General features: G+C 41.1%; 1 protein-coding gene across 12 annotated transcripts in view; it reads right to left on the bottom strand.

Moving 5' to 3' along the window:
- The window catches only part of SHROOM3 (shroom family member 3), a 185,424-nt gene that overhangs the window by 84,530 nt on the left and 75,008 nt on the right, over positions 1 to 25,886 (bottom strand). For 2 of the 12 annotated variants that reach the window (XM_036896796.2, XM_036896797.2), the window contains exon 1: positions 7,254 to 7,394. The exons of 9 other annotated variants lie outside the window; for them this stretch is intronic. The gene's annotated coding sequence lies outside the window, so the exon portion shown is untranslated. Of the gene's footprint in view, positions 1 to 7,253; positions 7,395 to 25,886 lie in introns of those variants that run through there. One more of the 12 variants, XM_036896792.2, reaches the window with a different exon arrangement.

Genomic DNA, 25,886 nt, shown 5'->3' with positions numbered 1-25,886 from the left:
AAATTTAACTTTCATAACAACCTTATGAAATGTTGCCCCCTTCACACAGAAACAGAAATTGAGGCAAAAGTAATATAACTAAGTTGCTGAAGATCACAAAGAACATGAGAAAGCCAGGACCCAACACATCAGAAGGCTCCCAGGGATGTCCTTAACCCCTTCTACAACAACCCCATCGTGTAAGAGCTCCGTGGGGCAGCTGCAGGCTGAAAGATCTCTAGACAACAGAGTTCACTTATTCCAGGGCAAGGATAACAACTTCCTCAGCACTGGTGATTTTTGGTGGCTCCTATTGATAACTACCTCTCCTTAATTCCACCTGTACTTACAAGTCCTGTTTTAATTCTGGAACCAACTGGACACCAAAGGATAAGGAATTTAAGCCTCTGAAGAGCGTCTCAGGAGAAGGCTTTGGGACAAACTCTCAGCTAGGTGTGTTCTCATCTTGCACGCTGAGTCCCAATATTCTCCCCATTTCCAGTGCCTGCCAGGTCTTCTAGGACGGGTGAAAACCTGCCGTTGATATCAGTTCCTTCTAGACCAGACCCTGGTCTTGTTAATGTCAATTAACCTGTAAACAGATGGTACTGGGAACAAAAGCCAAAGGGCAAGGTGGTAGTGAGGTGAGTGATCATTTTCGTCTGACTGGGCAGAGCAGTCCTTCCCCCTCCACTGGGCACTAACACACAGGAGATGGCCTTGGGCAGGAGCTGGGAAGGTCAGGGGGCAGCCGGGCCAGTCAGGGGCAGGAAATACCCTGTACAGTCCCCTTCATCTCCCCTCCCACTGCAGCCCCAACTCACCAAGCCTGGGAAAGGTACGGAACCCATGACAAAGAGAAGGTACTGGACTGTGACCCCATGTCATGAATCCAGTGGCAGATCAGTGGCCTCGGCCAGACCTGGCTCAGTAGGGAAGGTGGCCTCTTCTCACTACAGTGTTCCAGCTGCTAGGGCTGAAGAGGTAACCATGGGAACCGACACAAAGGGCTTAAGGTTGAGGGAAGGAGGCTGGAGGCCATGGTGAAGAGGCAGAGAGGGACTTGATGTGACAGTCCTGTAACTCCAACTTTAGCCATGCACGTTCATTGTGAGTCATACTAAAAGACAAGTGGAGCTTGCACACAGCACAACAGCCTTGAGGGGTGTGGGACAAGCTGAGAGCGAAGACCCTTGTAGGTTCCTCCAGATTTCTTCTCTCCCCTCAGACAGCAGAGCCCTGAAAGAGTTTCTTCTGCCAGTAATTTTGCCCTGAGATAATGTGGCTCACTTGCGTGGACAGAACTGGTACACAGTGACATTCCTTCAAATAGAGGGCTGCAAGCAATACTTCACAAATACTCCTCCCTACCCACCTGGTGTCAGCCCACTGCCTCCAGTGGTTCCTCATTGTGCTGGGGAAGCTTCTCTGGTGTGTCTGTAAATAGCCCTGGAGCCAGGTGAGTGGTTGAGGAAAAAGTCCTGAGATCCCAATCATCTAGCTTTCACCGCAAAGGAGGGACTTGGGATATTGAGAATGTTAATACAGAACATCCTGCACATTGACCAGGACTTGCGGGGGTGGGATGTGGACTAAGTAAAAAGGCTCATCTCTAAATAGTAAGTCATGTCTGCAACTTATTTAACTACATTTGTGCCCTAGGCCTCTCCACATTATTTTAATAAATTGGCCAATATGAGTTAAGTCTTCATTAAATCAATAGGGTTTGCAACCTACTACTTGGGATTTATTTTTAGTTAAAGGTCTAACTCAGGGATCTCCAGAATCTAGGAGTTGAGGAAATGGCAATGGAAACAGGGGAAACAACCTTTTCCAGGTCAGTATTTTCCCTCTCCCTATGATGAAGCTCTGGGGCACACTTCCCCCCCTTGCCTTTGTCTTGGAGACCAAGATAATACCACATCAATTTCAATCCCTACATGGACTTCACAAAGTCTAAGCCAAATCCTACCAGCTGGCCTGGTTCTCCACTTTGTTCACAAATTCTTAATTTGATCCATCAGGGGAAGGGGATGAGGATGATGTCAGTGAGGGCCACAGACAGGATGACTTTTGAGGGGCCGGGAAAAGAACCAGGCATGTTCATTAGTGCCCTCCTACAACCCTCATACCCAGGAACAAGGTAGTAAGTAGACCCATTAACTCTTTAAGAACATGCTGGGGGGCCAACCAGTTCCTCCATCACCAGCTTTCACTTGCATGCAGCCCTTAACGGTGGCACTAGAGCCAATGATTGGCATTACTTTCTCACTGCAGTAAATCTTAAAAATAATTTTACCTAAAAGGGAAAAAGTAACTGACATCTCCTTTGAACCTTATCAGCTGAGAGGCAGGAACTGGAGGGGCTCCCCCTGTCACCTCCATGACCTCACAAGATATTTAATCTCTCCTGTGTTTTGGGTTTCTTCATTTCTAAAAGGGGATAATAATAGTGCCTACTTCATAGGAGCGTGGGGAAGATACAGAAGCATTTCAAACAGTGCCAGACTCTTAGAAAGTACTCAATAAATATTAGAAATTCACATCCACCAGGTGCCAGGCTAGTTATTTTTACATGTATTTTGTCATTTAATCTTTATAATTGCCTTAATCTGATAAATGTTAATAGCTCTTTCAAGGTATTATCATCACTTGTCTGTAGATGAGGAAACTCAGGATTAGAGAATTTAAGAACTTGCCCTACATTACTGGTAGGTAACAGAGTTTAGAGTCAAACCTAGGTTGTCCTGTTTCCACAGTCTGAGAACTTATTACTTTACTCACTTGCCTTTATAGATGACCACTGTAGTGGTGGTGTTATTTTTTGTAAGGATAGTAAGAGAAAACCTTAGTGAGGCACTTTTGTTTAAGAAAATAGCAACAGTGGACAAAAACTCAGGATTTGAGGCTTTCCCCTTAAGCAAGAGGCTTTAAAAAAAAACTATCAAGAATAGCCTAAGACACAGCCCTCTGCTCTGAAAAAGTTTCCACGAGAAATGGATGTACACTCACACTCAAGAGTCTGGGTGTCTATGAATCCTTGAGTGAAAATGTCTTATTATGTATCACTGAATTCCCAGAGGCTAATATGTTCTCAGTAAATATTTCATTAATGTTTACTGAATGAACTGAATGAACACAACAACAAAATGCCTCTGTTGGAGTTGGCAAAGTATACAACATCTCTCCCACTTTGTTGAACTTAAGCGAAGCTTAATAGATTAAGTAAATAAATTATTATTACATATACCACTCTTTCCAGGTATTTTGCTGAAAATCCAAATTATGTTGTTTGTCCCTTTTATTTAAAAAAGTACAACATTAATTTGATGAAAGATGTTTGTTTCACCTGCACCATCGGAAAGAGGATGCAGTACATACATTTTTCACCTGGACTCATGCCGTGAGCCTAGTTTGGGAGTTTAGCTTCTACTAACATTATTAAATCAGTCCTCAGAAATAGCAGTGTGTGGTGTGCCTAGTGGGTACTTCCTGTCTTCAGGGTTTATGTCTGTTAGTGAAGCAAAGCCCCAGTGGTATTTTGATCAGGTAGGTGGTTAGTAAGAACTTTAAATTTCCTGCAAACTCAAAAAAGGACCCATTAAAAAGAAGATACACAGAATGCTAAGGATACTTGTTAATGGGTTACAAGATCCTTGATGATCTTAAATGAGATCGTTTTCACTAAAGTTACAAATTTTATCAACACCAAAACCACATATTTATTACAGTGTGTGGAATTATTAGCTGATTTATATTGAGTTCTCACTAAATACTTTCATTATCTAACTCAATCCTCACAACAGCCCTATGGAGATGTGTTATTGTACAGTTTTCAGGCTCAAAGGCATTTAATAACTTGCCCAACATAATATACACCTAGAGGTAGTGATGGTATGTGTACCCTCGTCTATCTACAGAACCCAAGTTCTTCTAATGAAGCTAATATTTTGCATGCAATAAAATGCATAGGTCCTCAGTGTTCATTCGGTGGAGTTTGATAGCTATGTATACCTATGTAACCACCTCTCAAAACAAGACAGAACATTTCCACTACTCCAGAAAACCTCTTCTTACTTCTTTCCAGTCAACCCCTCCACTCCCCAGAGGTGGCCACTAACTTTTGATCTCATAGCCTAGTTTTGCCTGTTCTAGTACCTCATAAGTAGAATTGCTTATGTATTTTTTTGTGTCTGCCTTCTTTTGCTTTAACATAATGGTTCTGAGATTCATCCAGGTGGTTCTGTATATCATGAGTTCATGTCTTTTGATTGCTGAGTAGTATTCCACTGTATGGAAATATTTTCCTGTTGATGGACACAGGGTTGTTTCTACCTGTTAGCAATTAAGAATATGGTTGTTATGAATATTCGTTATTTTCAGGGACATTTGTTGTCATCTATCTTGGGTAAACAGCTTGGTGTGGAAATGCCAAGTCATAGGTTGGTGTAGGTTTGACTTAGAACTAGCCTAAGTTTTTAACTTCTGTACTCTCTCAGGATGGTACTGGCTTATTAACATGTTTGATTTCTCCTTCTATGTGACAAGTTCCTTGAGGCCAAAGAACCCATTTCCAGTTCCCGGGCTGCCTCCCACATAGTAAATGTTTGCTGAACAAATGAATGACCATTATTCGTATTCCTATTGCTTCTTTGGGCGTTTCTATAGCATAAGAAAACATGCTTGGCATGCACGGAAAACCTTAGAAATATGAAAACCTGAAGGGTGTGAAGTGAAGGCACTGTTCCTTTAAGCAAGGTGAAAAACTGCCCTCCAGGAGACTCTTGACTTCCCCCCCATTTTCTTTCTGACATGACCTTTCCTAGAACGTGAACCCCTCCAAGTGGTCCTGCAGGGAGAAACGGGTGGCTGCTCCAGATCAAGTGACACTACGGAAAGGGAGAAGGTGTCACTGCAATTGAGGTCACACAGTGGTTAGAATTACAGGATACTGTCAAACAGGAGGACACAGGAAGCAGCAATCCCTGAAATCCTGACCTTTTAAAAAAACCCCAGCAAAACAGCAAACACTGCAGGAGCCCAGGAGAAGGCCTCTAGCAGGAGTTACAAGAATACGGGGTTTTGGTAAAAGTGCTACATGGTTTCTCCACTGAAAATGGAAAGAATACATTTTGAAGAGAAAGTAAAATACTGATGTAAAAACTTAAAAAGATTTAACACACAAGATAGGAAACTGAAAAGGGTCAAGTGGAGAAAGCTCTCAGGCAGACCATCCTCAGCTCAGAGGTTTTATTATACACATACCCCTTCCCACCTTTAAGAGAGAACTTTTAATTCTCATGGATGAATTCATTCATTGACTTTTAAATTGCAGAACTTACACTATATTCAACCTATAACTTTTTAGAGAGTAATTAAGTCACTGTTGAGTTTCTCCATAAATAGAAAAGAATTGGCAAATCCTAAGGATAATTTTTAATTTTTCTTACCAAAGGAGAATATTGTTTTACATAAATCAAAATAGGGCTTCACCTCATACAGGACTCAGGTGCTTTGGGGGCTAATCTTCGTTTCCTTTGAAAGGAAAATGACACTATTGAGGTTATTGAGGGCTGACATGTGTTTAGAATTCCTCAATCTGGGGTTCTGAGAGGTGACCTAGTCTTCCTTTATCCAGACAGTCCTGCAAGGAAGCCATCCTAGGCAGATGGATGTTTATCCTATTCCTAACATCTCCAGGGAAGTAAATTCTCTACAACATCACTTGGTAACCTTCTCCAGGGTTTTATCAAGTGTATGGTGAGGAAGTTCTGATGTAGAAACCAATAAAAATATTAATTCTATGAGTCTAGCTACAAGCCCTGGAAAAGGGCATGTGTTTGGGCACTTTGCCTTAATGGTAGAGATGTATTTACAAAACAGGCTGTACAAACAGAAACCATTTGTCAGGAGCAGGTGTGCGAAGTTGATTCAAGAGAAATTGCCACAATAAATTCTGTTCCATGAACCATGTAAGTTATTATTGGTTATAACATTTTTTAAAGTACACATTTATTTCCTTGTCAATTTCGAGCTTTCCTTTCTAAACCAGGTTTGCTACTAATTTAAAAAATACGTCCATAGATGCAAAGTTTTCAAAGGACTATGCTTCTATGAAAAACTGGGCCTTAGCAAACAGAACATAAATGTTGTCATGAATAAGTTTACTTCTTTCTCAGTTCTGTATATTCTACCTTTTCTGCGCTGATACAATAAAGAAAAAAGATTATTTTAAGAGACCAAAATCACTAAAATTAAAATGTAAACGAACTTGGTGAAATTACTGGAAGCGGTGGGGTTGCTTTAGCCAAATGTCTGTCTGGCCAAAGGGCTTTTAATTGGAAATGATAGTTTAGCCTTTAAATGTTAAATAATTAGAAATAGAAAATGCACAGAAATGTATTTAGAAGCCTCTGTGCTAAGATCTGTTGCACCCTGAGACCTCACAGCAATCCCCTCATGGAGAATATATGCATGTGGGCACTTACTTCCAGTCCAAAAGCCTCCCTGCACAGAAGTTCACAACACTACGATTAAAAAAAGAAAAAGAAAAAAGGAATGCCAAAATACATCATAAAAAGAGACGGATGTACCCCACCCCCACCGGATGCTCCATGTATTGAAATTTTATAAGCTCTTCCCCCTCCCTCAGCAAAACACTTTTATCCCCCTGGCAACTCAAAGAACTTGTGTCAGGTATAATTTCATTTTCATGATTTAAATCTGCCATATGACTGTGGAATACACCTTTGAAAAAACTGCCTTGAGATCTGGAACAAGTTGGCGGGGGAGGAGGGCAGGCGTGCCGCTCAAAGCACAGGGGGATCTTTCCTATAGAAACAGATCCAGTAAAATTAAGAAAGGCAGGTCGTTCTAAACTCAGCAGGGGCCCTCATGGGAAGCAATTTATCAAAATTAAAATATTTCACAGATCATTTCTTCTGAAAAGTTTTCATGCTGTCAATAATCTGTAATTATTTTCCTCTCGAAGTGGCAGTCTCTGCCTCCCTAATAAAGAATGCCCAGGCCCAGGTGTGTCAGGAGAGCCTCGGAGCGCGCCACCCACCCCGCGTCAATCCGGCCGCTGGCAGCGAAACGAGCCCCGAGACGCACCCACCCTCACGGCCAGGGTTCTCCAGAGTCGCCGCGGGGACGGAAATACACCCCGATAGAGAGCAGACGGCTGGGCCCCCGCCCTCCCCCTTCGGGGGCAGCAGTGCGCCCCGGCCGCTCCCGTAGCTGGCCCGGGAAGCGGACGCGAGCCCCGCACTCACCACAGCCGCTCGCGGGGCCGCCGTCCCCCGGGGCGCGGGGAGTTCCAGGCCGACGCCAAGTTCAAACCTCGCCGCCGCTCGGAGGAGGCGGTGCGCGCCATCGCCGCCGGGGCCGGGCCGCGCCCTGCACTGCCGCGCTTGTGTACAGTGGCTGCGGCGCGGCGGGCCGGGCGCACGGCTCCCGAGGGCTGAATCCGGCGCCGGGCCCGGCGGGGGCGGGGGCGGGGGCGCCGGCTACCACGCCTCCGCGGCCGCGCCGCCCTTACTCGGCGCTCGCCACCAGGTAATCCCACAGGAAGCCTCCCGGATTGGCCCGGGCTCTCAGGACTTCATTTGCATCTCAATGGCAGAGGAGGCTCCCTGAGGCTTGAAAGCGGATTCCGGCTGGCAGAGTCGCGCTCCGTTCGCCCTCGGCGCGCCGGGTCTTCTGGTCCCCGTGGTGTTCCGGAGGGCCACGCGCACACCCTCAGCGTCTCCATCAGTTCGGAGTCAGAAAGGTGTCCTCACCCCGCCCCCCACCCCATTTTGAAATGAAGAGGAATCCAGAAGCAAAACACCAACTTTCAAGAAGCCCGCGCTCGCTTTTCAGGGGCTATACAGTTAGTAATTGATCAAATGAAGCATGAATGAAGCAAGGTAAAAAGTTCACAGCGTAAAAAAAAAGAAAAAGCTCACATTTCAAGGAAAATAACCTCCTTTTTCTCCGTTTGTCCTCTTTTCTGTATATGTCAACCGGAGAGATTCAGGTTGTTGCTGATCGATCGACTCATGCTGTTGAAATCTGCCTTGCAGCCCCCATTTGTTTCCAAGAGCATCATTTCTAGATGAGGAGCAGGTGATTATTTCAATAGTTATGGCTGTGACCTTTCAGGAGATTGTGGATTCAGCTGCAAACCTGTCGGTCTTAGACAACATACGCATTTGCTTTGCATTTATGATACAAGCGCCCAGTTAATATTCTTAAGGAAGGTATGGTACTCTTTTCAGTTTCATCTTTCTTCAAAGGCTCTTCCAGCCTCTTTCAACAGAGGTAAGATTTTTTTCCTTAGAGATGCTCATTCTTAATTGCTTTCACATGTCGTCTCCAGAGATTAAACAATGGGTTTGAAAATGCTTTTATTTCTTCTCACTCAAGCAGAACCCCTCTTGTTAAAATTTCAGGTTCTGTATTTAAAGCAATAAATATACATAGAGACACAGAGAAGAGAATGCCTAATTAGGTAGGAACTAGAAACCTCAGTTCCTGGAGAGCTGATACCATTTGCCTTTACTTGGCTGTGCTTTCTGTTATATCCTGGCCAAATGCAGAAGCCTTAGCTACCACAGCAACCACTGAATAAACCTCTTCATGGAAATCTTCACAAAAGGCTTCCTGCCCACCTCCAATAGGGTATTATTTCCATTAAAACTGGATTTGTGTTCAATATGGTATCACAAACACATACACACCTGTCACTCAGTCAACACAGTACCCACACGCCTTTGGTAGGCATTAGAAGCAGGAAGCTAGTGTTGCCTATCTTGTATCTTCATGTCCAATGGAATCTGGTTTTGGGTGGAGGAGGTGATGTTCATAACTTAAGCTTTAAAGAAGTGGTCAACCCTAAAGCTCTCAGAAGAAAACATAGGCAAAAATCTCTTGACTATAAGCATGAGCAACTTTTTCCTAGATACCTCTCCTCAGGCAAGAGAAATAAAATAAAAAATGAACAAGTGGGACTATATCAAACTAAAAAGCTTCTGTACAGCAAAGGACACCAGCAGCAGAACAAAAAAGCACCCTATGGTATGCGAGAATATATTCATAAATGACTCACCTGATAAGGGGTTAACATCCAAAATACATAAACAACTCATACACCTTAACACCCAAAAAACAAATAACCCAATTAAGAAATAGGTGGAGGACCTGAACAAACACTTCTCCAAAGAAGAAATATAAATGGCCAACAGACACATGAGAAGATAATCCACATTGCTAATCATCAGGGAAATGCAAATTAAAACCACAATGAGCTATCACCTCTCACCTGCTAGAATGACCACTATTCAAAAGACAAGAAATAACAAATGCTGGTGAGGATTCAGAGAAAGATGAACCCTCATACACTGTTGGTGGGAATGTCAATTGGTGCAGCCATTGTGGAAAGCAATATGGAGGTTCCTCAAAAAACTAAAACTAGAAATACCATTTGATCCAGTAATTCCACTCCTAGGAATTTACCTGAAGAAAAAAAAAATGCCTCATTCAAAAAGATATTTGCACCCCTGTTTATCACTGCACTATTTGCAATAGCCAAGATATGGAAGCCACCTAAATGCCCATCAATAGATGAATGGATAAAGAAGATATGGTACATATACACAATAGAATATCATTCAGCCATAAAAAGAAAACAAATCCTCCCATTTGCAATAACATGGATGGATTTAGAGGGTATTATTGCTCAGTGAAATAAGCCAGGCAGAGAAAGACAAATACCATAAGATTTCACTTTTTCATGGAGTATAAAAACAAAGCAAAACAGAAGGAAGAAAATAGCAGTAGACTTACAGACATTGAGAAGGGACTAGTGGTTACCAAGGGGGAGGGGTTGGGGTGGAGGGGAGGGTGATGGGAATAAAGGGGCACAATAATTCGCAGTCACAATATATATTGGACATGGGGACGGTAGTACAGCATGGAGAATACAGTTAATGATTCCACAACATCTTATTAGGTTACTAGATAGTAACTGCAGTAGAGGAGGTGATGATTTAATAATACGGGTAATTGTTGAACCACTGTGTTGTGTATTTGAAACCAACATAAGATTGTGTATCAACGATACTTTAATAAAAAAAAAAGTGGCCAGTCCTCAGTTTAGAGCACACATTGCTGCTGCCACGATGTTGAGCAAATAGGTATCAGATGGAAGAAACAGCCAGCAGCTCTGTAGGCAGAACAGATAAGACCTCCTGTGTCCTGCTGGGTTTTTTAAAATCTTGTTTTCTAAGTGCTCAGGGTCAGGTGAAATCTCATAAGGGAAGAACAGATACCTCTATTCCTTTGTGAAACATCACTTTAAATTGGTGATTAAAAACTTACTTTGGGTGCAATTCTTACCTCCCACATAACCTGTACTATATCAGTGAAATCCTTCACTATGATGGGAGGTACCTGGGCTTCCATTGTACTACATATTTGGGGGACAAATGCTTTTTACCTTCATCTGTAACTCAGAGTCATTGTCAGGTATTTGTAGATGAAAGGAAAACAACCAGTCTCTGGGGATCAAAGGTGAGACTGAGAACGGAGAAATCTCCCAGCAACACAGAATTAACTCTCTTGGCATGAGGTAGGGGCAAGTTCCCTTACCTGGGGCCTCTGTCCTCCTTAAGCAAAATGGTCCATCCCTCCTTCACAAAGCATAACTGATTAGTCACTATGAAGTAGTTACACATATCAAGTGTATGTAAGGATAAACTTCAAGCCAGTTATTAAAGATGGTCTCTGTGAAGTCTTGCTGCCTCTTAGTTCCCCTATTAAGACTGCACTCAGAAATGGTGCATCACACTAGAATCCAAAGTGTCTTTTAAAAAATGAAAACTGATATGTTGATCAAGAAACAGAGCTTTAAAAATATGCTAAGACCTTTTAAGAGGATGTAACAAATAGGAAAAAAGTACACAATCTGCTCTTAGAGATGAGGGCATGCTATTGGCATACTTTTTCTTCTGTTTTAAGTAGTGATTCTTTAAACATCCATACTGAGATATAATTCACACACCATGGAATTTATGCTTTGAAAGAGGCATATTTTTGCTCCCCAACTCCCACTGCCAAGCCGCCTCTGATGCTGGAGGGAGTGGTGGGAGGGAAGACCAGAGAGACTGGAGTACATCCCACAGAGTGGGGTCCACAGCCCCCAACTACACAGTGACACCAGGGTGATGTGTGGAAGGTCCACCAAGGTGGTGACGGGAGAGGGTCCGGAGTCAAAAAACAGGAGCTGACAGAACGGCAATGAGGGGCAGCCAGCGCCAGTGCGTGCTGCAGTCACAGACCAAAGCATTTTCCTCTCACCTCTTTTAAATATCTCAACTTACAAACCCAAAGTTCAGTTTGAGAAAAATATGATAGCCTAAAAATATTTAAAATCACATCCAGTTAAGCTGTGCTGAGGATTTAGTACAATTCAGAATGGTTGATTCAAAGTGCATACATATTTAGAAGCTTGTTTTTCCACTACAATTGTCAGATCTTATTATTAGTAAGGAGACATCTGTGAGAATGAGTATCTTTTCTGAGGAAAAAAAACTCAAGACATTTTGAATCACTTCCATATATCTCTAAGTTCCAGATGCAGCAACTATTCTTTGAATTATTTAATTCAGTTAGTCTAATACATTTAATTAACTGTATTCTACAGAACCTACATATAGAAATTATGTCCATGATTTGGGCTCTGAATTTAAGTTTTCATAAATTTAGCTTCTTTTCTGTGTTACAATAGTATAGTTTTATAATATATGCTGTACTTTATTAAACTAAATTTTATTTAGAAATAATCAAACATTACTTCTTACCAATTTAGTTTGGCATTCTATTATTCCAAATAGTTTTAATGTGAAAAATATAACTACTTGAAACATAAGTCTTTGCTAAACAACATCAGTAATAATAATGATAGCAGCAACACACTCTTGCCATAGTTATTCAATAAATTCCCTGCTCATTTTTACTCTTTCTTTGGGTGTTGACACCTTAAAAAGACAATGACAACATCTGTTGAATACTGAAAATCAGTTCTAGGGACTTTTTCATGGTCAATGTAAACAAGTCACAAACAAGAAAGAAGGTACTTGGAAGACCTAGAAACACTGATCGTTGCTTCAGAGAAAATATTAGAACATACGGTGCTCCCTCCTTAAATGGGTGTTTGGATTTAGCACAAACATTATATAACTTCTAATGTTATGTTCACTTTACTATTTAAACTTTTTTGAACCACTCACAGCAAAACGTGACAAAGAAAAGTGAACGATCCTAGTGAACAAAATGTGAAAATGGAAATTTAAAGTAAGGAAATGCATTTAAGACCACTCCAAACCTGAGGAATAATTTCTTGAAGTTATGATTATAAAATGAAAGGGGAAAACCCCTATAGTATCTTTCAGCTTCTCAGAGTTACTTGTCTTTTACCTCTCCATTGCCATCCTTTCTGGTAAACAGCCCAGCACACCCCAAGTCCTTTGAGCTGACACCTTCCCCACCCTTTCTCCTTCTTTAAGGCAGCCCCCGCTGCTGGCAGCTGACTCATATTGACACGGGCATTTGCATGTTTTCTGTTGTTCTTTGTAGCCCCAGGACTAGGGTCCCAAGTAAAGGCCTTTATGCATCCTGTTACCCAGAGAGCTCTTTAGGATCTTGCAGAGGTCAGAATCCAAAGAATAGGGGACAGGACTAGGTAGGCAAGAGTTCCTGGCTATTTATGCCACTTCAGATGCCTGTTAGTACAGCACCCAACTGCAGTGCACACAGCTTAACAGGTCAGATTTGGGATCTGACCTGTTGGGTCTAAACAGAAGCCAAAAGGAAGAACAGAACAACAGCAAAACTAGCAGAATCAGACTTGAAGGAATAGCTTCAGAGGGTGAAGGTAGTCAGCAAGTTTTTGTCCTCTTGGAAATGTAGGCAATGAAGGACATTGCCATTGTTATGGAGGTCACTGATTAAGAAACAGCCACTTGTGTCAGCAGCCTCAAATCATTAAGGAGAGAAGGAATGACAGCATTCTCTTTGGAAAGTCTTGGTTGAAAGATTACGAATGCATCCTGGAAATTGGGTGCAAACTAAAAGTACATATAGAAAAAGGTTATGCTAATTTTGAAGCACACCATGGAGCAATTACAAGGAAGGAGGCAGACCTGTAGTAGTGACCTGGAGAGTGTCCATTTCTTTAAGTAAAAAAGTGACATGCACATTATATACAGTATTTATTATAAGTTTTATAAAAGTCCAGAAAATATCTGGAAGGAAATGCTCCACTATAGGACTACAGGGAGAAGAATGCTGGGGGATAAATACAAATTTATCTTTTGCTTTGGAACATTTTTATGGAATTGGGGCATTTTTTTTAAACAAAAAGTATGATTTACTCTTTGAATTAAATGTATACAATAAAGATTTTAATTATTATGAAAGCACTGTGGGTTCTGAAATATTTAAACCAAATAAGTTAATTTTGATAAGCTATCCAGTTGCTTTGTGCCCATCCTATCCTCTCATGTTCTCATGCTGAGCATTTGTAAGACAGCAAGACAACCCCCAAAATCAAGTTCATCCCCTAAGCTTAGGCTGAGCTGTCACACCTGGAGAGTGAACTCAGTTTCCTGAGTGCCTAGCTACTCCAAGGCTAATGTGGAAAGGAAGAGGAAAAGATGGAAAATGAAAAGTAGAAAGGGGAAGAAAAAAAAGAGATAGAGAAGGAGAGAGAAGGATAAAGTGTGAGAGATGGTAGCTAGAGGGTGAAAGACAAGGGGAGGCAGGAGAAAAAATATCAAAAGAAAAACCAAACTCCTATAAACCTGAGACAAGCTTGAACACATACAGTTTTTTGTTTTTGTTTTTTTATTAAGGTATCATTGATATACAATCTTATGCTCAGGTTTCACATGAGCAACATTGTGGTTACTACATTCCCCCTATTATCAAGTCCCCACCACATACCCCATTACAGTCACTGTCCATCAGCATAGTAAGATGCTATAACAAAATTTTTAAAATAAAACACACTGTGGATAAATGAAGAAAAAAAAGAACTGTTCAGCAAACCTGCCTTTGATTGTAATTTGGGCATGTCACAGCCTAAAACCTTTACCCTTCACCTGGAAGCAGAGTCTAATAAATATGATATTTGTTACCAGATGGATTTATGTAATGTGGGATAACAAGTTTTCAGACAAAAACTTAAAGAAAGATGTGAAATTCTAGAAGTTATCAGACGTCTCTTGGATGACTATGTCTACAAAGTAAATAAAATTCAACTAGGACCTCACTGGCTGAGAACCACTGCCAGCCGTTCTGGTCACTGCTCATATGAGCATGTGATGCCCACGTGTTATTGCTGTGTCACCAATGGCATTACACTCTGTTCTTTTCTGGACACAGGAATTAATTTATAGGCCTAGAATAATCTGAAAGTATAATGTGATGAGAGTCCAGTTCTGGACATAATTTAGATATTTTCAATTCCACTTATATTTTAGTTGACAAAATATCATTCAGGAGTTTCAGAATAGCTTAAGAAAAAATTTCCCATTGACCTTTGTCTCTCTTTCTCTTCCTTTCCCTCTCCTTGACCCGTTTCCATTCAAATGCCATCTGCTGTATATCTGCTAAGTGCTAGGCCTTGGGGATATCAAGATGGGTGAGGTCCTAGCCTTGACATCAAGGAGCTCATGGTTTAAGTCAAACTCAGACATCTAAAGAAATTATTTCAATAACGTGTGATAGGGATAGTCAAGTGTGTTGGTCAAGAGTGTGGACTGGATTCAAGAGCTTGTTAGCTATGGATGGGCAAGGTTAATTGACCTCACCAGGCCTCAGTTTTTCCTCTGTAAAGAATTATTACACCTCTCCTAGATTTTTGTGAAGATTACATAAAATGATCACTGAGTGTGTGCATCTGGGGGGCAGGTGTAATACACATTAGCTGTTCTCATTCCTTCCACTGAATTTCCTCAGTCCTATCTTTCCTCCCAGTTGGTGACCCTCATTGATCAAGGAAAGGACGACTCAGCAGAACACATGAACAAAGGAATGCAGGCATTAGACTTAAGATTTCGACGAACACTCAGTTGGTGAGAGCTAGTTTTTCTCCCCAACAGACATTACAGCTTCCTAGGAACAACGAAGAAGGGCAAGGGGAGTCAGGAGGGAAGGGAAGGGGAGTTAGAAGCTGGAGCAACTCTGAGTCCTGTGCAGTGCAAGATGGATGCTCCAGACTGGCCGAGGGATTTAAGAGCAGAAAGTATGTGGGCCCTGACTGCCAGCAGGAGTTTGGAGAGCTGGCTCAGTGCCAGACTTGCTGGGACCCCATTATGGAGTAAGAGTCCTAGAAATGTCTGTATGATGTACCTAGGCAGGAGAGAGCCTCTCACTTTCCACCAGTTGTCCCAACCCAGAGAAGTCCAGGGAAGGCAGAATGTTTCTGGTAAAACCTAAAGGACACAGATGCCCGATGCATCTGAGGAGGCTGCGTATTCCACCATCCTAGCTCCAATGGTGAGCAGACACAAGGAGACCATGGCCTGGGGACCAACTTCACTGGACACACACACACACACACACACACACACATGCACACCCTGGACTCTGCCTTAGCTCTTCACAGCTTGGCTGCAACTCCAGGAGCTGGAGGATCTCTGAGTTGGCTGACATGAAGTCTCCAATGAGGTCTCCAAACAGAAATGCTGTAAGTAGTTCATTTCAGCCCTGGTCAGAGCTGCAGGGCTGACAAGGAAAAACACTTTCTCCAGCGCAATTACAATCACTCTTAAGCTAGTGAGCTTTAAAGGTTTCAATTGCAGCTTGACTTGTACTTTTTACAGTGAATTTACAAAGTGGATTTTCTTTCTGAAATTTTGGTTGGTGACTTAATGAGGTCAGAATGAGGTCTTGAAATAGAAATTATAGTCAGTTTTAAAATAAGGAGTCATATTTATTTCATAATTGTGTTTGTGGCTCATGTATTGTACTCACTAAACATACAAAATGTTCAGCACTATATCTTGAACACAAGAGCTCAAAAACAGTCGCTATTTTAATTGTGATTAATAGTTCTATGTACTGGTCACAGACAGGAGAGGATGTTTATGTCAGGGAAGGGTATTAAGAAGATGGTTGGGTTAAGTGCTGAAGGATGTGCGTGAACTTTCCGGGGTAAGAGGAGGGGAGAGAGAGGTCAGGCAGAAGATGTGGTGGTCCTGGCTCATCAAATACCATAGGCCAACTGGGGGAATGCAAGTGCCATGGCTAGGTCTGGGCAGGTGGCAGCGACAGAGATGAAGAGGCAGATGGTGGAAGCAAAGTCTTTGGGGCCATCTTCAGGATTCAGACTTTATCTTGCACACAATGAGAAATCACTAGAAGTTTTACACCAGTGTCTTGATCAGCTATACACCTTCAAGAAGCCATGCTGATGCATGTGGAAGACAGATTGAATGGGAGGTACTGGGCTCATTGATTTTGACCACCATTCCCAGGGTGGAATGCCACTCCTGTGGGACTGGCATTGCATCATGATTAAGAGCGTAATCTCTGCGAGCAGAATACTGAGATTTGAATCCTGGCTGCAGCACCTACTTTGTGACCTTGGGCTGATCATTACCTGCTCCATGAAGCAGTTTGCTCATCTGTAAAATGAGAGCTAAAAATTGAACCTGAGTCATAGAGTTGCTGGAGTTTTAGATGTAATATTTCATATGAAGCATGTAGAATGATATCTGCATACAGTAAGTGCTTTTCAAATTTTAACTTATTAATTAGGCTGCCCTTAAATTCATAATTAACTTTGTATGAGGAGAATGATAATTATGTTTTAGAATTACTGATAGAATCTGGGCAGGAGTACTGCCTTTTGAATAAACCCACCTACTATCTCAGAGAGACCTAGGTGTCCCCTTACCTAGGCTACAAGCATCCTCCAGAGGACACATCAGCAAGCCACAGTCCACCTTTCCCCTGACCCCTTCCCTCAAAGAGCCCGCCAAAGCCCTGGCCATAAAAAGCCTCTTGACCTGTTAGAGATCTCTTTTCCTTTGTTCTGCTGTCCAGCACAGAGGGGTCCCTCTGAGTTTTAGCAATAAACCTGCTTGGACTGTTGAGTTCACATCCCCTCTTTTCCTTTCATCAATCCCCTCTTTTCCTTTCAATTATGAAGTCTTCAACTCACAGTATTCATTTAAAAATTTTGATCACCAAGCAAAATTTCAGAAACAAAATACATTTTGTAAATTCACTGGAAAAGGTACAAGTCAAGCTGCAGTTGAAACCACTAAAGCTCACTAGCTTAAGAGTGATTGTAATTGTGCTGGAGAAAGTGTTTTTCCTTTTCAGCCCTGCAGCTCTGAACAGGGTTGACGTGAACTACTAAGAGCTGCTACCTCCCTTTAGTGGCAGCGACCTTCTGGAAGAAGGTGAAGTGCACTTGGTATGTGAAGGGCATCTGACTCTTGGAAACAGATGTGTGATCTAGGTGACAGTGAGTATTGACGGCCCCACAATCCTGAAAGGTAGAACTCCGCAAGTGACAGGTCCTTAACAGCATGGGTTCAACTGGAGTGCAATCAAATACTGGCATGCCCCTGTCACTGGGGGGAATGCGCACAGGGAAAGTGGGGAGGCGGTGTGGGCAAGAGAGGACAGGCTGAGCCAGCCAGCATTTCCAACCTGTGCCTGCACAGAAGCGTGAATATGATTTTCTGTCAAGGGAAGTATTTTAATTGATGATGTCCAAGTAGGGTAAGAATTTAGGATTGAAATCTTTACTGGGTCTTAATGTAGTATGTTCTGATGGAAACTGTACACTTTTTTTTCTTTTCAAAAAAATATTCCTACGTTTCTGGAGATACAGGTGAAGATAAATAAGGATTGGGAGAGGTATGAGTTTGGGGAAGCATAACCATTTAGAGGTGGAGTTCAGTGCAATTCCTCTTGTTGGTTTGCAAATTCTGTTTTAATAAAAGCTGCTCCCTGATTGAGAGCCTGCATGATGACTGGGTCAGATAAGAGAGCCACCAAGACCACGCAGGAGATAAGAGAGAAAAAGGGAGAAAGACTGGGCAGAGAGCCCACCTGGGATGGAAAACACCTGCATGCCTGGAGGGCAGTAGGTGGAGGGTTTTAAGTCCAAGCTGAGGAATCTGAATCTAATCAGATGCAATGCATAAGGAGATAGCAGAACAGGAAATGGAGACAGATAATATTACTGGTATAAACTGACATACAAACTGAACAAATGATTTATGAAAATCCATCTCTGTGACCAACAATATTGTGTTATTCCACTACATACAAGCCTATCACTTATTTATTGTAAAGAGCTGCTTCCTGGCAAGATAATTCATCAAAGTCACCAACAATGGTTTCTTCATAACAACACAAATGAAATTATTTTATTTTTGATTGCTCATTGATTTGGTACTTCTTGTTTTTGCACTGTATCAGAATTTTAGGCCTTTCCAAAAGGGCATTTTATTAATTTTATTCATAGTATCAAGACACCTATTCCACTGGCTAGGTTTCTTCCTAAGACTGTGTTATATGAAATCTTGACTATGCAGATATTTTAAATATTTAAATGTCATCAACATTGCCATCCACTGCTTTAAGTACAACCCAAGGTCTACTGAAGTGTAACTTCAAGAGATAAAAATAAGAAAAATTTCTAGGGTAAAACCAATGGGAATTTTTGAAATGTAGATGACTTATTGCTTCTCAGGTTTACAATATGGTATCTAATGTCTACATATTTTTCAAAAGGAGTTAAATCCATTTTGGTTCTTTAGGTTTTAAATTTTTTCAAATCACCTTATCCTCATTTGTAAACTTGCTTTTGAAAATAAAAATTTCCACTAGCTAGCTGGGGGCTTCATTGGTCTTGAAGTATTAGCTTCTCTGGCTCTCAGAGGGAAAACAGAGAAATTGAATGTAACTCCTGTTTACTTTTTGGCAGCCTCACTCTGACTATTGACTTAAAGAAGCTAATCCATCTCCTCTTATTCTTTAAAAAATCCACAAACAATATGCTTTTAAAAAAGATTCTACCACCAGGCACCAAGATAATAGTTCATTTTCCAGGATCTCTTTCAGTTGCCTCAAGTCACACAGTTTTATTTTGTAGTTTTGCATGCAGATTCAAGCAAGGGGAAAATTTTCTTTATTTTTCAGCTTATTTGTTTTTAAGCACAACTTTCTCCCAGTAGGTGTTCAGGAAACTGTTCCACTCCAAGCTGGATATCAGTGTTATTCCGCATACTTTAGTGCTCTTGCCTAGGAACCAGGAGATAAGATGAGGTAGAAAACTTATTTTTCAAGTTCATATAGCCAGCACCTTTGGGAGGTGTCCAAGGTGTGCTTCTATTGGCCAAAGGCAAGAAGATAACAGGATCCTGGGCAGATTCTAGCAGGCTGCTGGCTGCCATATCTCAGTGGTGGACCAGAAAGAGCCAGCCACAGACTAGTAGTATCATTTTGAGCCTAGTATGAGTCCTATACCATGCCTTGGGCTTTATATACTTTTTATTTCTATCTAATTTTTATAGGAATACCTCAAGGAAACTTTGACTAATCTCATTTCACAGATGAGAAAATGAAGCTCAAATTTTAGGTAATTTGCCAAGGTCCAACAGTGTAAAAGGGGCAGATTGAAGAACCAAAGAGGTTTGTTTGACTCCAAAGCCCATGCCTTGTTCTTACATTACCCAGGATGACCAAAGGGAACACTGCAGGCTAACGTACTTCAGTAAGAGGACGAGTTTCATTGTATCTTACAGGGTGAAGCAAACGGGCACATCCATTCTCCACAGGCAAGGACTTTACTGCCATTCAGAACACTTAGGAAAAGAAATGGAGGACACCTAACTTAGTAACTCAGCTATCAGGGACAGTTTTTCTAACTACCTAATGAGCCCAATATTGACTATTTTGTGAGCATACCTTGGTTTCCCTCCTTGGTCTTTATTCACATTTTCCTTTGTTTGGATTGAGATTCTTACCCTAACCCTAATCTCTATTTTGGAAGTTGTAGCCAACTTCCAAGGACCTGCCAAACATATTCCTTTCTCAATGAAACTTCTCTGATCCTTAACCAAAAACAATTTCTCTCTCCTCTGAACGGTCAAAAATACATCATTCAGTCGCCTACTATAGCCCCTATCACAGTTCACCTTGAGTAGAGCTGTTAGTGCCATGAAAACAAAAGCCTCCCCTCCTGGACGAAAAACGTTTCAGGAGCAAGAATGATGCCTCAGTCGTCACTGATGCCCAGGGGTGTCCACACATGTGGATACTGGATACTGGGTACATGGATGTTCCCAGCCCATTATACGCACACCCGTCACCTCATTTTTTGAGTCCAAGTTGTTCTCATCCCCCTTGGTTTATGTAGTGCCCCAAATTTATTAACTAAATTTTTGGTGTTTATCCTATACTGCTTTAAAGCATTATTTGTTTTATTATGTATATGCCCTATAATCCCAGTTAGATCTAGTCTTTGCTCATCATCCCAGGGCAAACACCCATCTGGATGATGCTATTATCACTTTTGTTTAATTACAAATTTCATTGATTGAACACTGTGTCCCAGGCACTTTGCCAAGTGCTTTATTTACCTTATCCTATCCGTCATAAGACTTTAGGATCCCTGACTTTGTTCCTCAGCCTGTACCAGCCCTCAGCCTTCTATACAGTAATATCCAGGATTTGACAACTAGATGGTAAGATTCTGGAGGCAGGGAACACATAGTTTGTACTCATCTGGGTATCTACGGTGTCTACTGCAGTGCGTGGGAGAGAATAGATCCCCAATAACTGTTCCATCAGAGTTGTAAAATTTCTGAGTTCACAAAACAAAAAATTGCTTTGAAGCATGCTTTTAGAAATACCAGTGGTAATCCATATTACTAATTATCAAGTGAGAGCCCTTCACCTATCAGTACTGGACCTGCCAGACTAAGAATTCTGCTATTAAAAAAAAAATCCAGCATGAGATCCCCTTTTTCATTAAATGGATGTGATTTAGGCAAAAGAATGAAAGCTGTGCTAAGCATCTTGCCTTTGAGCTTCCCTCCTGCTCCCTACTTACACCCCACCTTGTTTATATCTGGTCTATATTCAAATTTGTGTCTGAGGAGCAATGGTCTCCTCTTCGTGTCCTGGATGGAAAGATCTCATGGGAATTTAAAAGCTCCTCCACAGGAAACTGTCCAAACCCCTGATTTACATCTCTGGTTTTCTTATTAACTAACTGCCAGGCTCCAGAAAACTGGAGCCAACCCAAGTGGGGACCCTGGCAGCTGGTGTGAAATGTGAGACCAGAGATCAGCATGTCAGAGCCGCTAGAGAGTGGGGTGGGGGGGGGCGGTGAATGGGAAGGCTGGGTGGCTTGGAGGGAGGAAATGGCTTCTGGATATTTGACATGTGCTCCAGTTAGGAATATAGTTCTGTGTGATTAGAGGAGAGCTCACTCTTGGTCCCTACATTAGGGGGAGAGTCAGAGAGGCCAGGCTGCTAAAGGGTCAAGTATCGGATTTGTTTCCTGCTTCAACCATCTTAGAATGTGCAGGAGAGAGGAAAAGATCAGTAATGGAGAGAAATGTAAACAAGTGATCACTGTTCACGGAAAGCAGGTATCTTTTATCTTATAAAAAAACACTTAAAAGTTTTTACTTCCTGACATATGAAGTAATGAGGACATTATACAGAATCAGATGAGTCCATCTTTTTAATTCTAATTTAAAAACAACTGTGAAAGGGGAAAATGGAGAGTTCTTGTTCAATGGATATAGTTTCAGTTTTGCAAGATGACAAAGTTCTGGAGATTTGTCACACAACATGAATATATTTAACACTACTGCACTGTACACTTAAGAGTGGTTAAAATGGTGAATTTTATGGTATGTGGTTTTTTTTATCACGCTTAAAATCTTTTTCAAAAACTTAGAAAAGAACATAGAAGAAAGAAGAAAGAAGAAAATTGTCAAATATGTCCTGAAGAGGAAAACACTGCTCCTTTGGCTGCTATTTCATCCCCCTCTCCTTCCTTTTTTTCTCTTGGCAAGCTGTCTTGCAGTTATACATAAATATCCTTTCTCTGTTTGTGGACAAAAGGGGAAAAGAGAGAGAGATGGAAGAGTTTGCAAAAGTAGAGAGGGAAACTGTGGGACCCCCTTTGTTGTTGGAGGACTGTCTCTCTTTGAACCACTGGCCAACAGGGTATTTTTAAAATTACATGCATTTGATGGAAAATAGCAAAAGATGCTTTTGAAGTTCAAATCACAGAACACATTAAGTCCTTACTACTTGATTCCAAGTCACAAGTCTGACAGATTCACAGAACCAATAGGCCAGGACAGTCACGCTAACAGGCAACATGAGGAACTTCAGGACCAGCCCAATTTCCTCCCTAATTCTTCCTCTCCCTAATTCTTCCAACCCCATCCCATTGTTTTTCTTTCTTATCAAGTTGGAAAGCGAAGCTATTTTATGGGAACTGATTTATTTTAGAAAAGGGACTGCTTTTTAATCTGGCCTGGTTTAGAGTTTTCCTTTTGGAAATGGATGTTTTGTTGATCAAAGAGACAAACAACAAATGTTGTTTTAATTTATGCTTCCTTTAGTTCTGCAAATTTGGCGGGGGGGAGACTTTTTTTATAAGAGGTAATGAGGCAGACTCTTTTTATGACAAGAATATTTTCCCACCAAATTAAAACCCATGTATGCTTTAAAAAAATTAAATCAAAGTAGCTTTTCTTTGGGGTGTAAATACATTTTAAAGTAGGAAACTTCCCACACATTTTGAACTTTCTGCTTCTATCAATTCAGGCTGGGGAGGGAGGTAAACCAGATATTTCTCTCTTTTTTTTGTTCCAAACTTGAAACAGATAGATTATTCTGAAGTAACAATAATCCACAGTAAGAGGAATCAGATCAAAATATTTAAGACATACGACTGCTACAGCAAAGATCTTAAATGCCAAGAGTAGGGATAGATTTTTCTGTTTTATTTCTCTCTGAAAATATATTTCTTTTGTTTATTTTAACCAACTGAGTTCAGAGCTTTATAGGAATATCATTTCATTACTATTAGTTCCAGGCATGCAATTAGACCAGGGAATCTTGCTATGTTCATTTTTTTTTTTAAAGAGCGATAGATCATGACTTTCTCACATATCCTTCATGGAAACAGTACATAGAGCTCCCGTTTCCTAAATTAGAAAAACACTTTCCCTTAGATATGAGGCCATGACATCATACAAATAACAAAGTCAATACCAGACAAACCTGTCTTTCTCTGGATGTTTCTTTCTGGGTGTTTTATCATCACCACACATTTAATTGAGCAAATACTATGCCATGGGTGTTGTGTGATGGAGTCTGTCTGGCAGGCTGGAGGACCACAGGAAGGCATCCTAAACCAGAACTGGGTTATAAAAAGGATTCTCTGAAAGTATTTATGAAAGTCTGGCTGGAGGTGAAGAATGCAAAGGAGGAAGTGGCTAAGGGAGTGGCCATACCCTAGTCACAAAGGACTGGGTAGGTCTTTGTTAGAAGTTTGAAGCTTATCCAAAAGGTAACAGGGAGTCTTTGGAAGATTTTAGGCAGAGGCACGAGATCAGATTTGTGTTTTGAAAGGATCCCTTTACACCCAGTAGTGCAGATCAGTCAGGACCTGGACACAGGAGTGCTGCCTGGAGGTGGTGTGGGCTCTCCATGCCAGATTGCAAGCTCCTCAAGGGCAGGGCTTTCTCCTCCGTTTACTCACCACAGCTCAAGCACCTAGAATAGTGTGCAGCACATAGCAGGTGCTCAAATATTTGTTGAACAAACACATAGGCTGAAGTAATAGAATGCTGGAGACAGGTAAAGGGAAAGGCAGATGCAGAGAAAAATTAAGGAGTAGAGTAGATAAGAGTGTTAATCTTTTTTGAAACCTTTAAAATCTCCTTATTGATTTTGACTCATGCTCCTTTGCATCCTTTCCAAAATAAATCCATTTGATTCAATATAAAATAGGAGTTATTTTCCACATAAAATGCTGCTAAGTAAAAATCAATGATTTTTAGTAAATTTATTGTTATGCAGCCATCACCCTAGTTCAGTTTTAGGACATTTCCATTACTTCAAAAAGTTCCCTTGTGCTTAATCCCTACTCCCACCCCCAATTTCAAGGAATGACTGATCTGCTATTTGTCTCTACAGGCTTGCCTTTTCTACATATTTCAAGTAAATGGTAACATACAATATGTTATTGTCAGTGACTGGCTTCTTTCCCTTAGCATGTTTTTGAGGTTCATCCATGGTATAGCTTGTGTCAGTAGTTCCTTCCTTTGTATTGCTAAATAGTACTCCATTGTATACATACCATATTTTGTTTTTCCATTTACCAGTTGATGGACATTTGGACTGTCACCATATTTTGTCCATTATAAGCAGCGCTGCTATGAACATATGTGTACATATGGATAAAGAGGCCTTGCTAATTTGGATTAGATGTAGGAGGTGGTGAGAAAAATGGAGAGGTTAAAGAAGAGGCCTAGATTTCAGGCTTAGGAATTGAATGGGTGATGATGCCTTTTGCTAAAATGGGAGGACCAGATGAAGAGAGCTGTGATGGGAAAGATGACCTCAGTTTGGGGCTAGAGCCTGCGACCCAGCAGTGGATATGCCCAGTAGGCACCTGGATTTGGAAGTTTAGCTTCCTCAAAACATCTGACAAAGGACCATTTTTTTGAACAGCTTGTTTCATGTTTCACATTTATTTCTCAGGCAACATAAAAGCAATTTTTTGTAACTTAGGTTTTTCTCTATATAAATATGAACAAAAAAGAAATTCATAGAACATCTCATTTGGTCTGCATAATAATTATAACATCTTCTATTTGCTCTGCATTTCCTTTTTAAAAATTGTGATAAAATACACATACATAAAATTTACCATCTTAACCACTTTGAAGTATACAGTTCAGTGGCATTAAATACATTCACATTGTTGTGTGGCCATCACCACCATCCATGCCCAGAACTATTCCATCTTCCCGAAGTGAAACTGTACTTATTAGACAATAATTCTCCATTCTCCTGTCTCCCCAGCCCCTGCCAATCACCATTCTACTCTCTGTCCCTGTGAATCTGACTTCTCTAGGAATCTCGTATAAGTGGAGTCACACAGTATTTTTTCTTTTGTGACTGCCTTACTTCATTTAGCATGTGTTAGTCAAGGTTCATCCATGTTGTAGCATATGATCCTTCCTTCTTAAGACAGAACACACTATTCTATTATGTGTGCATTCCACATTTGCTTATTCATTCATCTGCCAATGGACACTTGCTTGGGTTGCTTCTACCTTTGGGGTGTTGTAAGTAATACTGCTATGAACATGAGTATATAAATATTTCTTAGAGCCCCTCCTTGCTTAGTCTTTCCTTTCAGGAAAGTAAAAATTGGAAGACTTGAAAAATCTTCATCATACTTTAATTCAGGCAAACTGTAATACATAACTACTTGAAATAATAGGTGATCACATACCAGTTCAAGACCACAGTTACAAATACCCATTTGCCCTGAGTGAGGCCAGAACTTTCCCTGGCTTTAAGAGATGCTGGGTATCACTGCCTTTTTCTTAAACTCTAGACATACAAGGGGCAAATTGCTCTTTTCCTTTTTTAGGATTTTGGTGATACCTCCTTCAGTCTACCAATACTTGAGCCCAAAAGCCCCTTATGAAATTCTTTCTTTTTCCGATAATCCATAGGGTCCTGAAAGTGACCCCGTTTTGTTTGGTTTTGTGATAAAGTGTTCAGTAGGAACGTCCTAATGCACTTAAGATTTTCTGTAGTATGTCAGGTCAGGCAGGTCAGCACTGATA

This window comes from Manis pentadactyla, chromosome 5 (genome assembly GCF_030020395.1).
Source record: "Manis pentadactyla isolate mManPen7 chromosome 5, mManPen7.hap1, whole genome shotgun sequence".
Classification (NCBI taxonomy): domain Eukaryota; kingdom Metazoa; phylum Chordata; class Mammalia; order Pholidota; family Manidae; genus Manis; species Manis pentadactyla.
Note: the sequence above shows the minus strand (reverse complement) of the source record. Positions and strands in the feature narration are given on the sequence as shown.